Here is a 19,031-nt window from a genome sequence, read left to right on the forward strand (position 1 = left end):
GTTAATGCAAAGCCTTGTACATTATGAGAAGTCAGAAATAACCCACAGCAATTGAAAGATTGTAAAAAAACTAATGCATTTAACAGAATTCTGTAAAAATACATTTGACATTATATTTTCCCAAAACAAAATCAGTTTCCTTCTGACGTTTATACCAATTTCTCTAATCGTATTCATCATTTATAACATGTGCAATTATTTGAAATACGTTTGAATTGCGATTTCTTTGTGTTGTACTCATCATTTATAACGTCTGTGTCAATTCTGTTGGGTTCAGCGTTGTTCTCAATTTGAGATGTATTTTCTGAAGTCACATTCACACGTAATACAGCTCCCATGAAATTTAAAGAGGCGAACATAAATGGACTGCAAGAGATGGGACTTGGGACCCGGGGCTGTCAGAGGATGATGAAAGCTATTTATTATTATTGCAATTAGGGTTTTGGTTTAGTCACATTGATAGATTAAATTTAGTACAAACTTATTATTAACATTATTTTTATCAATTCTACTTTTTAAAAATTTAGTGTTAGGAGAGGATCCTGTACTTAGTTCTAATAGTTGTGATAGGAGTTGTTTACTTAACACTTACATTTATTGATTTAATGTCCAATTTTATTTTATTTTGACAACATTGTACCAATACTTGTGAATATTGGTCTCACTTTTTTTTGGGCTGTTTTGAACAACTTGACAAAAAAATGCTGATATGGCATCATAACAGGTAACGTGGACTTGGAAATGACTAGCCAAATAAGCTGCTGTAAAAAGTGAGAACGATTTGAAATTTTTTGTAAAATTTTGATAAGTGGTAGTCAGGATGTTCAAGTACTAGATTCTCTCCTTTAACATCATTTTTCAAAGTTTAGTTTTCAATCTTCATAGTATAATATATGTATCTACTGCAACAGCCAGCAACTCAATACCAGATGATAGGTGAGTATTGTTGGTGAGGAAGTGGGAATAGTAAGTAAAACTCGTATTTTCTACTTCAAGATTATCAAGCCATGTGACGTCTGTTTCTTTAGGGTGTCAATTAACCAGCCATAAAATATCTATGATGCCATATGGTGTATAACTGTTACTTTAATTCTTTCCTAATAATTGCGTTGCCAGTTTTACCGTGAGAGTGGCAACAACGTTTGCAATATTTATCTCAATTTCCCGATTATAAATCATCTTAAATATAAGATTTTACCATTTTCTATTGCTGAAAGTGTTCGACAAACCATCTTATTGCACATCTGGAGAGTCTGTTGTAAAGCAGCTTTTGATAACTCCTATGATCATCAGGAATTTGCTTTTCTAAAATTTTATTCAGACATATTTTGTTGTCTTGCTCCTATTTTCTCTCAATTGCAGGTGGATTCCAGGAAGAGTACCACGATAACATATCAGGTCAATGTATCCAGCGCAAGTAATTCAGCCAATCAAGAATCAGCAAAATGGTGTGCTTCATAGTCTACAGCCTCTTATCCGAATTCTGATAAATTGTATTTGAAATTGTGCTCTCTTCTCTATGTACCCCTGTGGGTTGTTTTGCCTCTTGTTTCTCTACTGTAATGTTGTCTTCATTCTTTCGAGCAGTTCTCTGTGCTCTTCTTACCTTTGTAATTTGCATTATTTCAATAAAAAAAATAGATTTTACCATTTTGCACTAAAAACCATTATGCTTCAGTTTTCCCTACATTGATAAGGTTATACAGGTCTAGAAAATATAAACTTAGAAACTTTAAGTTGATATATATTGTTAATTTATAATTTTTCCTAACAAATTATATTATTTTATAAAGAATATAAATTAAGAAATTTTCGTTAATATTACTAATTTATACATATATTATATTAACTTTTAACAATAAGTACATATGACAGACAGGGATGACTGTCAAATTCTAAGTTCGTGGTAACATCTTCTCCTAATTCCCTTATGTTGCATTGCCGCCACTTTTTAAGTTGAGTCTTTTCAATTTTCTGCACTGGTTTTACGGTACGTCCAGCTGTGAACCCTCCCAATTTTTAAAACAGAAATAATCAAAATTGACTTTGTTATGAGGTGAAGTACGCTAGAAACATGCATAAGACCATCAAAAGTTTCTCTAATTTTTGACATTGGGATAATGTAGACTTCATCTGAAGGGTTTCCGCATGTGCCTTAGTCATGACATCTTAAAGATGTAATGGTATTTTGTTTTTATATTGGCAGTTAACATTTATTAATTATCATATAGAAGTATTATAACGATATATATATTTTATATTTGAACAATTGTTGAATTTGAAATGTCAAATTGATTTTCATAAAAGGCTAACAAGTACTTATTCTCACAATTATTACTGGCACCTAGTGTAGATTGAATTTTTTTATTGTTACATATAGTGTACTATTGAATAAAATTCAACAACTCTATGTATTCAATGACAAGATCAAATATGAAGAGGATGGATGTGTCTCATAAGAAGTTATTTCATTCACTTTTACTAATTATGCTCTCATATTTCAATACAATAGAGTAATTTCACTATTTTCAAGTACAACATGCATATGGACTGATGTAGGAGCATCCTAGGTGTAAGGGGATAGGGTGGTTACTATTTATGGGAGCTTGCTATTTTTAGTATGTTTGTCATACGAGCTCGGAGTATTCTCATTTTCTACATGAAGGTTCATTTTAGAGTTATAATCCTACCATAAAAATCTCATTGTTCCAATTTAAGTATCAAAGAAGTTATTGCAAATTTTCAATGGAAAAATTTGCAAAAAAATCTTTAGGCTCACTGTTGGAGGCCTCAGAGTACCTGGATGAGGTTATAATAGCTGATCAGAGCAATGGTTCGAGATTATGGCCTTCCAAAGTTGGGCTACCCAAAATTTCTAAAATAATTATAAAAAATGTATTTGGACAACTCTATATGTATTGTTAGGGTTTGTTGGCCCTAGGTATTATGTTTCAATGTCTAGAACCTTCATGGATGACATAAAATTGCCTATTTAAGAAACGTCCAAACATTTTCTAAAACAACTTTGGATGATATTTCACAGAGTTTTCTTGCAAATTAATGCAATGAAGGTGCCCACGTAGGTTAGCATATTGTACTTGTGAATTTTGTAATTCTACATTTGTGGCACACATAAGAAGTCCATATTTTGTTCTCGCATTTGTTGTTGTTTCTTTGTTTTCTATTATGGTTTATGGTATTAAGGGGAGAACCCTTCCTCAAGTGGTATCAGAGCTAGAGTTCTTGAATGTGTGGTCAAATCATCGATTGTGAGACAATTTTCACTAAAACTATGGTTTGGGATTCAACATGTAGACAAATTGCCAATTGTGAGGCAATTTGCACTAGGGTTTCAATAGAAGTGCAAAAATGCTTTCACGAAGAGAGCATAGTGAAAGAGTCAAAGGTGTTACACCTAAGGATTTTAGAACCCTACACAGGCAAATGGAAAAGATGGAAGAATATATTTACAAAGGAATGAATCTTTCCATAGGAGATGATGAATGTGAGGATGAAAGAGAAGAAGAAGGAAATGTGAAACCAAACATAGAGGAAGTTCTTAACTGAGAGGAGATGAAGCTTTCTAGGGCCATTTCCAGTATTGGAAAAAGGCATAAGTTTGGTGTTCCCACATTTTTGAGAAATCTCAACCTAGAGGAATTGATTGATTCAATCAATGAATTGGAAGAGTACTTTGAATATGAAGATATTGAAGATCCAGACAGGGTCAAGTTTTCAAATGCCAAACTGAAGGGTTATGTAAAGATCTAGTGGCAGGAGATCTAGTTAAATCGAAATAAAAGAAGAAATGACAAAATCACTACATGGAATCAGATGGTAGCTAAAATGAAGTGACAGTTCATTCCCATAGATTATGAGATTGATCTATTAAAAGAAATGCAAGGGTTGAAGCAAGCACAAAAATTTGTTCAAGAGTATATTAAAGAGTTCTACCTAGTTATCATTAGAACCAACCATGCAGAAGTTGATAAAGAGAAAGTTTCCCATTATCTTAATGAGTTAAGACCAAGCATTCAAGATGGGAGGAGTCTTGTTTGAGTGACCAATATTGACGAGGCATACTAGTTTTCCCTAATGGTTAAGGAGAAACTAAGCAAGAAGTTTGATAACAATAATAGTGGAAGAGGTCTTGATGGAAGATCTGGTGGACAATTTTATGGAGGATGTAATGATGATCAAAAGAACAAGGATGAGGCTAGAAGTAGCAGTCAAAACTAGAGGGGAAAAAATTCCATCCATTTCCATGATCAAAACTATAGAGATCATAGAAGAAGAGGCAGAGGAAAAGGATCTGGAAGATGTGGCTTCCATGGGAAATATTTTCACTATGGAGAAGAAGGGCATAGAGAATTTGAATGTACCTAGCACCAAGGAAGGATGGATTGAAGAACAAAAGGCTAGGGGTAAAAGCACAAACCTGTGTCACCTTTTATAAAGAAACGAGATATCAGGATGTGATAGTTCAACATTAATGACAAAAAAAATGGTATTTGTGTTTAAAATATGAAGATGATGTAAACTGATGAAATGTGTAGAATTGGATGAATTTTATGCCTATAGTTTTTATAATTTTTTGAAGTAAGAATTTATTTATTTTATTTTATTTTGAAGTCATTTTTTTAATTATAAAAAATATAGGATGTAGTTCCTGTCAAACAAGTATATTAAAATCATCTTTTTTTGTTCTAATTTGAAAATATCTTATAGATGACATGTATAGCTAGTGAACAAAAAAAGAAATAATTATTTTTGATGTATATTTTCTTTGTTATAAGTACTCAAGTTTGACCTAATCAAAATGCAATAGTTTTTTCCTCTCGTCAAAACTTCCCTATCAAATCTATACCTTCTTGAAAAAAAGCTTACATATTCATGAAGAGGATTCTCTCCTTTAGAGATAAATATAATTGTTTAATTTTTTTGATATGATTTACTATTTTTTTCTTTTTTGAGGGAGCATCTTCTGAAATGTTGAAATATCAACTCATACTATTTTGAGATTATAACATATTATAACTAATCAAAAAACTCAAAAATTTATATAATGATGATATTGAATCTGAGTTCTATAAAAAGGTGTTTTTAGTTTTTGAAAAAAAGAGAGTTGTTAGAGAAATGAGATTTGACCAAAATAGGTTTTGGTATCATAAACGGTGACATAGACTTGTGCTTTTACCCCTAGGCCAGAGTTGCACATGTTGATGAAGATGCTGAAAGAGGAGAGGTCCTAGCTAATAGAAGAGTCTTGTTGAGGGGTGAGAATGAACTTGATAAAAAAAGGAGCTTGTTTTGCACAAGGTGCATTTGTGAAGATAAGTGTTGTGTTGTGATCATTGATGGTGGAAGTACTAATAATCTGGTGTTATAAATGATGGTCACAAAGATGAAGCTAAAAAGAAAAAATACCTGTGTTCATATTTTATTGCTTGGGTGCAAGATAGACATGAAGTCATGGTCAATGATGAGGTACTATGTGACATCATACCTATGGACATATCCCATATGTTGTTGGTAGGTCGTGGTAGTTTAATAGGCATGTTATACATGGTGGGTGAGCAAATATGTACACTCTAACCAAGGATGGAGTGAAGCATAAGTTGAAACCATTGAAGGATAAAGAAGAAAAGATATGTGCTACTACCATAATATGTTTTGTTGATGGAATAGTGTTTCTCAAAGGTATGAAGCATGAGCATATGTGTTTTTCTATAATTTCAAAAGATAGTAAAGAAGAAGTAGAGGAAGTGCCTGCATAAATTGTAGATATGTTGGGAGAGTTTTTTTATATTGTATTAGATAATATACCTAATGGATTGCCCCCAATGAGGAAGATCAATCAACATATGGATTTGGTTCTCAAAGCCAATTTATTAAACAAGACAGTGCACACAATTATACTAGTAGAAAGTGAAAAGTTGAACAGACAAGTTCATGAGTTGTTGCAGGAGTTGATTTGAGAGAGTCTTAGTCCATGTATAGTACTATCTATATTAGCACTAAAGAAGATTTGAGAATGGAGGACATGCATAGATTCTTGTGCTATCAACAATATCACAATCAAGTACAAATTTCTATTGCCAAGGATGGATGATATTATGGACTGTTTGAGTGGAGATGAGCATTTTATAAAGATAGATCTAAAAAGTGGGTACCATTAGATTCATATAAGAGAAGGTGATAAGTGGAAGATTGATTTTAAGACAAGGGAAGGATTGCATGAGTGGTTAGTTATGCCTTTTGGGCTAACCAATGCACTGAGCACTTTCATGTGGATCATGAATGAGGTATTGAAGGAGTTTATTGATAGATTTTTCATTGTTTGCCTAGATGATATTTTGATCTTTAGTAAGACATTGGAGGAGTATTTGATCCATATTCACAAGGTGTTTGATAAGTTGAGGGAAAAAAATTGTTGATAAACTTGAACAAGTGTAGTTTTGTAAAGAAGGAGTTGGTGTACTTGGGATTTGTAGTCTCAACAGAAGGTTTAAAAATGGACCTAGAGAAAGTAAAGGCTATCCTTGAATGGCCTACTCCAAGAAGTGCAACAGAGGTAAGATCATTTTATGGATTGACTAGTTTTTACAGAAAGTTCATAAGAGGGTTTAGTAGTATTTGTGGACTCTTGATTGAAACAATAAGAGGGGATATGAAAGAATCTATGTGGACTATAGGAGAAAATATGAGTTTTAATCTATTGAAACAAAAAGTTACTAAGCAACTTGTTTTAACACCTCCTAATTTTAACAAGGTGTTTCATGTAGACTATGATGCTAGTGGTACTGGAATAGGAGCTATTATGAGCCAAGAAGTTAGATTTGTTGCTTATTTTAGTGAGAAGTTGAATGATGCAAAAAGAAAATATTATGTTTATGATAAGGAACTTTATGCTATAGTTCAAGAATTGAAGAAGTGGAGACACTATCTTCTTCTGAATGAGTTTGTTCTAGATACTGATCATCAAGCTTTGCAATATTTGAATAGTCAAGAAAAATCAAACCAAAGACATTTGAAGTGGGTTGAGTTTTTGCAGAGTTATACATTTGTTTTGAGACACATGAGTGGGAAGTCTAACAAAGTTGTAGATGCTCTTAGTAGAAGACAACTTTTGCTGACAGAATTGTAGATAGAAGTGGTTGGGTTCAAGGAACTCAATACTTTGTATCTAAATAGTTCTAATTTTGATAAAGTGTGGAAGGCTTGTACATAACTTGTTACAATTGACATGATAGAGTGGTTGGATTTCATGATCCAGGATAGTATGTTATTTAAAGGAAGCTAGTTGTGCATTCCTAAAAGTTCAATGAGAGAGAATCTCATCAAGGAGAAGCATAGTGGAGGATTGGCTACAAATTTTGGTAGATATAAAACTATAGCTTTGGTTGCTAAGAATTATTACTGGCCATAGTTGCAACAAGATGCAAAGAAGTTTGTATAGAGTTGTAGAGTATGTCAGATGGCAAAAGGAGTGAAGGGTTAGTGCAAGAAGTTGGGTCTCACTTTTGGCCAAAAAGTGGAAGTGTTTTTCCTATTTTTGAAATATATTGTCAATTGATGCCAAAATTTGAGCCATTTAGAGATTAAACATAAAAAAATTTAACAATAAAAATTGTAGTGTGTGGGATCTTCTTTTTGAATATGTAATTTATTTGTATACCCATATGATAGATTATTTGTTTGGTATGGATATTTAAAAACCACTTTTTCAAAATGTCTATTTTAGGACCATACCACACTCATGTACAAACACCATAATTTGACACAACTAAATGAATTGTTGTGAATTCTTTTAAACGAAGTTATTTAACACACCAAAGATTGATGAGAATAGTTTTTTTTTAATTTTTGAATTAATATTTTTTAAATTAATTTTTAATTGACAATTAAGCTAATTTCTAAAACCTCTCATGTATGGACACCATAATTTAATCAATTTTTTAAAAATATTTTTTTAACTTAAAAAAATTGTGTGAGAATTGATGACTTGTAAATTAATTTATAAAATGTGAAAAATTTAAAACATTATTAAAGTTTTAGTGAATGTCACCATTTAATGTTTATGAGATACTTTTGATTAATAAATAATGGAAAAATAACAAATGAACTCATAACACTATAAAATTTATATTTTTGAAATCAGAACAGTAAGACCTATAATGGGTTTTTTTTTTGTCAAAACATTCAATGGGGACAACCATATAAAAATTAAGACAATCATTGAAATTGTCAATTAAATGCCTTAGTCAAAAATTGGTTCATTAACGCATAGGCTTGGTGGGACCAAGCCTATGCCATGCCTTTCCCCAAGGAAAAATGCCATTCAAATTTGTGCTCATGGAAAATTCACACTCATGGAAAATTCCCGCCCATGGCACTAGAATCGGGTACCCGATTTTTAAATAATTGGGTACCTAATTCTAATGTACCTGCTAGGCCCCAAAAGATGTCCCACAAACCATTTTTCAATGATTGCAATGATTGAATGACAATTTTGAACTACAAAAATGAATTTATGTCATAGTTATTCTATTTTCTTGTCTTCCTCTATAATTTGCAAGATGTTGATTTGAATTCAGAACTAGTGCAAACATGGGATCAAAACAATCAAGAAAAAAGAAAATAAAATTTTTGACAAATGAGGAGATTGCAACCAATAAAGAGAATAAAGCACAATGCCAACAATAGAAAAGACAAAGAATTAGAGAGTTGAACAATGTTTCAAAGGAGAAAGACATTAATGATACCACAATGGATGAAGAGGCTGAAGAAGAGAACCTAATATGAGGAGATTTAGGTGCGCATTATAATCAAATATTCAATACAGGTGTGTCTCCAAACCCTCAAGTTTTTTCTCATGATGAAGTTGGCGATCTTTTAGAAGTAGGTTATGATTTAAACGATTTATATTTTCTTTGTGACAATAGATTACCAAATGATCATGCACAACAAACTCCAATGGAAATGTATGCCCCAAAAGAAATACCAAGAAAAAATGAAAATGAGATTCAAATTCCAAATATCAGTGAAAATGAAATATCAATTGAAAATAACAATTGTATAAATGTAGAGATGTAAACACCAATTCTTAAACAAACATGCCAGAATGATACTAAAGTGCCTGAACATAATTTTCATTTTCTTAATGATGTGCTAGATAATCTTAAGGGATTGGTTTCATGGAGACAAATAAGGACACATGCTAATAGATTATATAAACTTTTTTTATAATAATAAATTTGAGTTTCAATGTCAATTGATGTTGCAACTAATTAAAATGTCTAAAATGTGAATAGTAATGAAAAGGTTAGGATTGTATGCAAAACACAAGAATAAAAATGAGTCTTTAAAATAAGTTGTATCCACTGTTGCTAGTGCCTTTGATGTAATTAGAAAGAGAAGTTTCTCTAAAAATAAGAATGTAGCACGATAAGAAATAACAACAGCTTTAGTTAACAAATCAACAGCTAACAAAAGATTCATTAGTAACATAAGTGGATATCTCAATGTAACTCATAAGAATTTAGAAAGAGTTGTAAAGAGAATGGTTAACTTTGAATGTGAATGAGCAAATATTTTGTGGACTTCTAGTGGTAGACTCCTGAGATGTGATATGAAACTTACTAGTGAAGTCAAAAGTTTGGTTAAATTTTTTTGGCATGATAATACAAGAGTATCACCTAATTCAAGAGATGTTCTTAAATTGAAAGTTGGATAAAAAAATATGTGATCCACACCCTAAACACCTTTTGGGCGTGACTCAAACTAAATTGTTTAGAAAATTTATAGATGGTAAGGTGTTAACTATTACCATTGGTCAAAGATCTTTTGAAAAGTGTAAACCATGGTATGTAAGGATTAACAAGAAAAGAATCACATGTTGTTGTAAGATATTTAATTTTGTTACCATTATGATGTATTTCAATATATACATAGTACCATGCATAGTAAAGAAATGTTGCAAAAATGTGGTATAAAAATACCACCTCAAACTATAAAGGATTTCATATCAGGTTTGTTTTGTATGCCACCTAATAATCAATACTTTCTTTTCAATGAATTTCTTTCTAGTACATGTGATATGTGTGACAATCTTTCTTTGTTAGATGAATATTTGCATGAAAATGCTATGACTACTTTTGGACAACAATTAGTTGATGTAAAATGATTCAAAACTATTGAATATCTATTGAAGGATGGGAAGATTGGAAGAAGGTGTGATGTAGTTACAAACAAAGTTAGTTGTCATACATTTATAGATGATTTTAAGAGTGTGATCATGCCAAAATATGTTAAAAATGCTCAATATGCTAGATGACTTGATGGAGAATTTCACATATATAAGAATACATTTCCAATTGGTACTATACTTTCAGTTGCTGACTTTGTAGAAAACTACACAATTGCACCACAAGATGAGGTAAAACCACAATATTACAATTTAGTGCAACTAAAAATTTATTTTCATATAGCTTATAGGCATGCACCTCACAGTATAGAGGAGGATCAAAAAAGATTGAGAGAATACCATTTCTATATGAGTGATAATAAACTTCATTCATTCGAGTTTGTCCAATATTGTTGTAAGGTCTTTTATGATAATTTAAAAGAGAGAAAAATTCAAATGACACAACATTGGATATGGTCAAATAATTGTATAGGACAATTCAAGAATGATAGAATGTTCTATTGGTTGAGTAGGACATATAGACAAACTAATATCCAACATGTGTGGAGTTTTTTTGAGGCTAGACATGTTAAGGGAGAACATGGTGGTGTTGGTGCATGCGTGAAGAGAGCTATTACTAGAGAGCAATTACAATTTGAGGAAAAATCCAAATTAGAAAATGCACATGAGATTGTTGAATGGTGTAACAAATATTTATACACAAAATCAAGTTAATGTTTCTTCTACCTAGTTGAAGAGGAGAGTATCCTTTCAAGATATGATTGTGATACAATTAACAGGTCAGCTAAATGGCATTAATTTAAGAATTTAGATTCTTAAACTTGGACTATATGGACTAGGGAACTTACTTGTTTTTGTCAGTTTTGTCTTGCAGGTGAATGGCAAGAGTGTGAGAATACAAAATGGGTTGAAAATTGGCAAAAAAAATCATTAGCACCTATTGACACACATTTTCAAGATGATACAATAAATGAAGGCTAGAATGTTACTTTTGCATCAGAAGACTATGGTCATAGCACAATTAAATTTTATTTTTTTGTGATCATGCTTCAATTTATATTATTTATTTATGTAATTCAAGTACATGTCTTTAATATATTATTTATATATGTACACATTTGATTAAATTTTTTGTGTACTTTATCTTATCTTGTAGGTTATGTTTATGTTTTTACTACACCTAATGATAATGATGAACAGACTGAGTATTGGCTAGCTATATGTGTGGAACCTAAGAAAAAAAATGATATGTCATCAAGTAGATGATGATGGTTTTGAGTATCCAATTGGGTCTATCATTGTAGCTAGCACTTAGCTACATACATACCTAACAAGAAGAAATGATTTACTGACATTTGAAGACTACCAATCCAAAAAGAAGATTTTACACTACTCTCATTTGGTTGTGGCAATGAATATCAAATTAGAAAGATACAAAGGGATACCTGCCAACAAGATATTATGGACAATTTCAATGGATGAGCACAAGACAATCATAGATGCATTACAAAAGAGAGAGGATGTAGATGGTACAGTAGGATGACTACATTTAAATCAAACACATGTAAGTTTTTTTCTTTATTATGCTATATTATATATGTAATTATATAATCTAATTAAATGTATGTATATGTTGTCAATGAAAAATTAGAGAACTTATATATACCTCTTATTCAGGTCTCAATTACAATTTATCCAAATTTAAATGTTTAAGGTGGATTGAGCATCAAAATCTTGTGCAATTACACATAATGAGTACATACATGTTACACATAGTCACATAATTCAAAAAGCTCATATTAATTTATGCTTTTATTAACACATGTTTTTGTTTTACAATTTTATTTTGTAGGACCTCATTTGAAGAAATGTGTTGAACCAATTTTATATTTTTAGTTCACTTCTATTTATGTCATTCACATTGTCTTACATATATTTTGAAACATGTTGTAAACATTTAAAAATAGGAGTTTACTCCTATTTGAAAGTTAAAGGTGTGCACTTGATATTATAAATTAATTGTCAATTCAAGTAATGACCTCCTATTTTTTTCCATTATTGTTACATTCAAATATGTTTAAATTAATGGTCTTATATAAATAATTAAAATAATTAAAATTATTGTTCATGTACCATATACTCACAAAATGTGTCATAATATGAACAAAATATATTGCAATAAAGAAAATGATTCATACTTACAACATGATAACATAATAATCTATACTGCATACACTTGCATGATAAGAAGCTGTAAAAAAAAAAGTACATGGTCTAACATGTCATAACATGATCTATGAAGTCAAAAAATAAATATAATATAGTTAACCATCCTAATACAAAGTGTATCAAAATAAACAATATGTGTCATAAAAACACAATCTAAAGATCCCAAAAAGACCTAATCTATCTAATTTGTAGTCCTCTTTACTCCATGTGAAGAGGACTTAGATGGATCATCCTACGTAAGATGAGGTGTCTCATCATGTGGGACACCCTATGACGCAGATGGATCATCCTATGTAACATGAGGTGTCCCATCATGTACATGCTCAATTTAAATGAGTTTCAAAATCTAGCTTGAAAATAAATTAAATATTCACTACATAATAAAAATAATACCACATGAGATGGGTGTCCCTCTATAATGGGAGGAGGTGCACTGTGAAAGCTATCAAATGTGATAGTGGTGAGGTCCTATAATTTACAATACATACATTTTAAAAATTTGATAAAGAGCATAATGAACTACATGTATGTACATAAATCACAATACTAACCTCAAAAGATGATGTAGGTACCTCCATTTGGCTTAGTCCCATACTCTCAACACATGGCTACATAGTCCTAAAATTATGGATACATAAACGTCGAGTCAAAATTATATATACATGAATTGCAAAGTATGTAAACTAAAAAGTACATAATTTACACTAAATATTTTATAAACTATAAAAACATATATATCATGCTAGAGTAGTAGCCAATGTTATAGATGTGTCTAAAGATATGCTACCATGATGATCATTGACATGTCTCAAATGGTCAAAAGATGGAGTTGAAAATAAACTATATTGAGGCCTATATGGATAAGTATGATCCATCTCCTGTTCATAAAATCAAAACACATAAAATTATACATGAATCAATGTTGAATATTATAAGCTAATAACAATGTGTACATGAAAATAGTAAAAATTATTTTTCTTCAGTCAAAAGTTCATACCATAGGTATTTGAGGTTGTGCCTTAGTGATCAATGGATCAGGACCTATACAAACATCAAACTGTATATCAAACAAATATCCCTACAAAATTAGATAAAAAGAACATATGAGCACATGTTATTAAATTCAAGTTTGAATGTACATTATTTATAGTGTAATTCAAAGTGCATACCATATGAGGGATGCCAACATCTATAGGTCTCAAGAAAAGACAATACTGCATCCTAGGAGGAACACTATCATCCATCCTCTATAATTTCAAAATCAACATACATTAATATGGTTAATACAATTACACATGTATGAAGAAAGTAAATAATTATGTACTTTATTTAAATTTTAATTAGAATTTTACCTGCTACTCCTAACTATCTCTGGGCTCTCCCTGCAGAAGGTCAACAAATGATGACACATGAATATCATCACTACTATCACCATGGGCAGCGTATGTGTCATCATCAAAATCAACACCCTCAGCATAATGGTCATCATGTACCACATCAACATCACTCTAGGGGCCTCTACATAAATCTCCATAACTAGTAAAAATGTGTCCAAGTGGACAAATATCTCTCGCCTACATTCACTACTCTACTAAATTACTCAAAAGGGCACTCAATGAAGTAAGAGCATATCACACTTCTCGATGATGGTGTGGCACTAGGATAACAAGTGCAAGGAGAGGTACAAGATGTTAAGGCTGAATACAGTTCCTCGTATTATCTCTCAACTTTACCCTAGGCCTATGCCAAGGCATCCCTCCACCAACCCCCTGAAATGATCTAATATCGAAATAATTGGGTTTCAAACCCAATTCAAGTTCAACCCATAGTTTCCTAAGGAAGTACATGGGCATCTTTTGATTTGCATGTGGTGGATGGTCAAATACCATCAACCACCACTTCCAAAAATGTGTTGATATACATGGATGGGTGCACCATCTAATAAAAATGTGAGGCTTCCTCTCACTAATCTCGAGACTCATCTTAGGGTTTATAAAATATCTTTTAAATTTTTGTTTATTTATTTTGAGCTTATGGACCTCTCTATAGGATAGGACATTAGAATAAGAGACACACATGTTTTGCCTCCATAATCTAAAGCTATTGATATCACAATCCAAATGCTCGATATTGTTAACAAACACCTTGCATACTATTTGCAAGGAAAAGTAAGTGGGGGGTGGGTGGGCCTCATGCTTAATGGTATGAATATCACACATGAGGTTGTGAAGGTTGTGCCTCATGCTCTCCCTCAGATCCTCTATAGTAGGTGTTGGAGGAGGACTAGGTGGTCATGGAGGTGGGGGTAGAGGTGGAGGTGGAGGTGGAGATGGAGGGTGTAGAGGCAGGGATGGGGGAGGGGGAGGGGGTAGGGGTGGGTCCATCAAATATAATCTGCATATATGTTTAAACAACATAAAAATTCACAAAATTACTATTGAATAAAATAAATTTAAAATATCAATTATATAAATGCACAGATCTTTAAAACCATATCAATTATATAAATAAAGTTAAACATTTAAGAAAACTTGTTTAAGGCTAACTAAACATTATACCAAATTAAAGCCTAATCAAAAAATAATACTCCAAAAAACTATATTAATAAATTAACTCAAATGTGAATTCTAAAAATATCTTATATAAATATGTTTTTGATTATGCCTTAGTAAATTTGTACGAATAAGGTTCAATATTAAAACAATTTGGATTGAACATGTATAAATAAGATTGTGGTTTGTGTTAGGATTTAGGGTTATCCATTTACAATTAGGGTAGAGTAATTGGCATTATGATTGAGGCACAAAATATAAGATTTAGGATTACCATTATGATTGTGGCACAAAATATAAGAGTAATTAACATTTATAATTGGGATTAAAATTAGAATAAATGTTTAAAATTTAGGATTAAAATTAGGGTTTACAAATTTTAGGATCACATGCTAGCTTTAAATATTATAAATTTTAATTATGGTTAATCTATTGGTATAATTTAGTGTTTAGTAATTTAGATTTTAGTATTTATGATAATTATTGAGCAAATAGGGTCTACCATTTATAATCATGGTTTGGCATTTAGAATTAGAGCAAGGGTAAAGATTATGGTATGGGTTTATATCATTAAATTAGAAATATGATTAGGATTATATGGTATGCATTTTCTAGGAAATTTGATATGAGTGTTTAACATTTATATATTTAAATGTTTAGGATTATGCTTTAAAGCATTTACAATTAAGGTTTAATATTAAAATAATTAGGATAAATAACATAAATAAGACTGTTGTTTGGGTTATGATTTAGGATTATCCATTTTGAATTAGGGTACAGAGTAATCAACATTATGATTGGGGCACAAAATATACCATAAATTAATTTAATTACCATAAAGCTTATGATTAGGATACCATAAAGCTTAATATACCATAAGGTTTAATATTAGAATAATTAGGATAACGGTTAAGATTGGGATAATTTAGTGTTTGGAAATTTAGATTTTAGCTCGTTTAGAGAAATTATTGAAAAATTAGGGTCTACCATTTATAATCATGGTTTGGCATTTAGAATTAGGGCTAGGGTAAAGATCTTATGGTATGGGTTTACACCATTAAATTAAAAATATGATTAGGATTATGGTATGCATTTTCTAGTAAATTTAATATGAGTATTTAACATTTATATTTAAATATTTAGAATTATGCTTTAGCATTTACGTTTAAGGTTCAATATTAAAACAAATAGGATTTAACATAAATAAGATTGTGGTTTGGGTTAGGATTTATGGTTATCCATTTAGAATTAGGGTAGAGTAAATTTTAACATTAAATGGTTGGGGCACAAAAAATAAGATTTAAGATTATGGCTACTATTTCAAGACTTCTCATGTTTAAGATTAGACATTAGAAATTAGAATTATGGTTTAGGTTTTGTTAGGATTGAAATGGATGATAATTTAGTATTATATAGTTTAACACTTATAATTCTAATGTTTAAAGATTAGGATTAGAATTACGGTTAACATTTTAGGATCACATAATATCTTTAAGGATTATGATTTTTAATTATGCTTAGGATTAAGATTACTTTCCATTATGGACCTACTGTTATGGTTACCTGGCTAGGGATCAAGTGTTAGGTTTAAGATTTGAAGTTACAATTAGAATTAGGGTTTAACATTTATGATTAAGTTTTTTAATGATTAGAATTATGGTTTCTCAATTTTAATTATATAATTTGGTTAAAATTTTAATCAGTATTAGAGTTAGGCTTTGAATTATGATGAGAGTGAGATTTGACAATAAGGTTAATATTATGTTTATAGTTAGTGTGTAGATTTATTAAGAAAGATATGGTCATCAAATTATTAAAATTTTTGTTGTAAAATTTATCTAACAAAATAATGAAATGATAAATGGATATGATGGTCCAGATAATTTGGAGTAGGGGATTTAAAATTAAATTTGATTTGGGAGGTAAACATTACTTATTGAAAATCACAAATAGAATTTAAAAGCTTGTCTATGTTTAAATGTTATAATTGGGGTTGAAGTTGTGTTAATGATAAATGGTTATGTATGATTGTTTAGGATTAGATATTTAGTTAACGTTAGGATTAAAGAGTTGAGATTACGATTAGAGTTACATGAATCTAGGGTTTAGAGTTAAAATTATGGTTTTAAGGTAAAGGAGCATATTAAATACTTAGTTTTATGTTTAGGGTTTAGATTAAATGATTGTACAATTATGGTTAGGTTGAGGTTAGATTGAGGAATATAGTTAGTTTTACTTTTTTTGTTATATGGTTTATAAACTAATTTATAATTAATTACTATTTAGTAGAAATAAATCTAAAATATCAATGTAATTACATGTTTAAACAATCTAAATTACATCTATCTAATCATTCAACATTGTAATTTTTGTTAAATACATCAAAACATCTAAAATAATAATTTTAAAATGAAATCAACAAAAGAAATGAACATATACAAAACTATTTAAATGAACAGATACAATAATCTAAAGATAAAACTATTAACAATGAAAATTTACAATTTTACATATTAAAAGTGAAAAAATAATAAATTGATAGAATTATAAAGCATAATACTAAAAAAAATGAAACAAAATAGAAGAAAAAAAAGTATAACACCTGGTACATTGAAAAAGAGTGACAGGGGGTCAGTAGAAATCTGAAAATGGGCCTTGTTTCTATGCTAAAATTGGGTTCTCATTTTACACTACAGTAAAATGACCAGAAACCCCCCAAAAAGTGGGTTTTATAGTTTTTCAAAATTGGGTGCTCAATTTCTAAAATCAGGTACCTAATTTTTAAATTGCACTTTAGGCACCCAATCCATATTCATAAATTAGGGACCCAATTTTTGAATATGGATCGGGTGCCTGAACCATAATGGGTACCTGATTTGTTAAAATTAGGTACCCATTTCTGGAAAGGTCTCATTTTGTAGAATTGTGACCTAAGTTTGTGCTATTACCTTGAACCAGAATACAGGGTTGTATCAACCTTTACCTATACTAGAGAAACTATGGGAGGATGTCAGCATGAATTTTGTTCATAGATTACTGAGGAACAACAAGGGCATGATTCTATTTTTATGGAGGTTGATAGGTTTTCAAAGATGGAACATTTTGTTCCTTGCAAGAAGACTAGTGATGATGTTCATGTGGCATAATTATTTTTAAGAGAAGCGGCAAGATTACATGGTCTGCCCAAGAGTATAGTTCAAGATTGATATACCAATTTTTTTGGGTATTTATGGTGTACATTATGGAAGAAATTAAAGATAGAGTTGAAGTTTAGTTCATCACATCATCCACAAACTAATGGATAGACAGAAGTTGTGAATCACAATTTGGGAAACTTGTTGAGATGTTTGGTTGGAGACAATCCAAAAGGATGGGATCTAATTTTACCACTGGTATAGTTTTTGTATAATAATTTGATCAATAGGAGTACTAGTAAATCACCATTCCAGATTGTATATGGGAGTAGTCCCATAAATGCTTCTAAATTATGGCAGTTGAATAAAGGAGAGATAAGTAGTGCTGAAGTAGAAGAATTTGTTGAACATTTGAAGAACATCCATGAGGAGGTGATGAAGCACATCATAAAGATGAATATATAGTACAGTGCTAAGGCATATGTGAAAAGGAGGTATAAGGAATTTCAGATTGGAGATGAAGTCATGGTTCAATTAAGAAAAGAGTGTTTTCTAGTGGGTACATATAATAAGCTAAAGATGAAGTTTGAACCATGCAAGATAGTGAAAAGGTATGATTTTGGAAATGCTTATGAAGTGGAGTTACCCACTGAATTGAATATTTAATTGGAATTTAATATTTCATATTTGATAGAGTATTATGAAGGAGGAGATAGAGATGAAGTTGTAGAACTATAGTGAAATATTCCAGAAACTAGTTCAACTACAAAGGAGATTGAGGAGATACTGGACAGTCATATTAACAAAAGTGCAATGAACAAAACTTATGAGAAATACCTAGTCAAATGGAAAGGGAGGTCAATAGAGGATTCATCATGGCTAGAAAAGGAGGAGGTGAACAACCTTGGT

Source organism: Cupressus sempervirens, chromosome 3 (assembly GCF_028749045.1).
Source record: "Cupressus sempervirens isolate cs-2001-9-10 chromosome 3, ASM2874904v1, whole genome shotgun sequence".
Taxonomy (NCBI): Eukaryota; Viridiplantae; Streptophyta; class Pinopsida; order Cupressales; family Cupressaceae; genus Cupressus; species Cupressus sempervirens.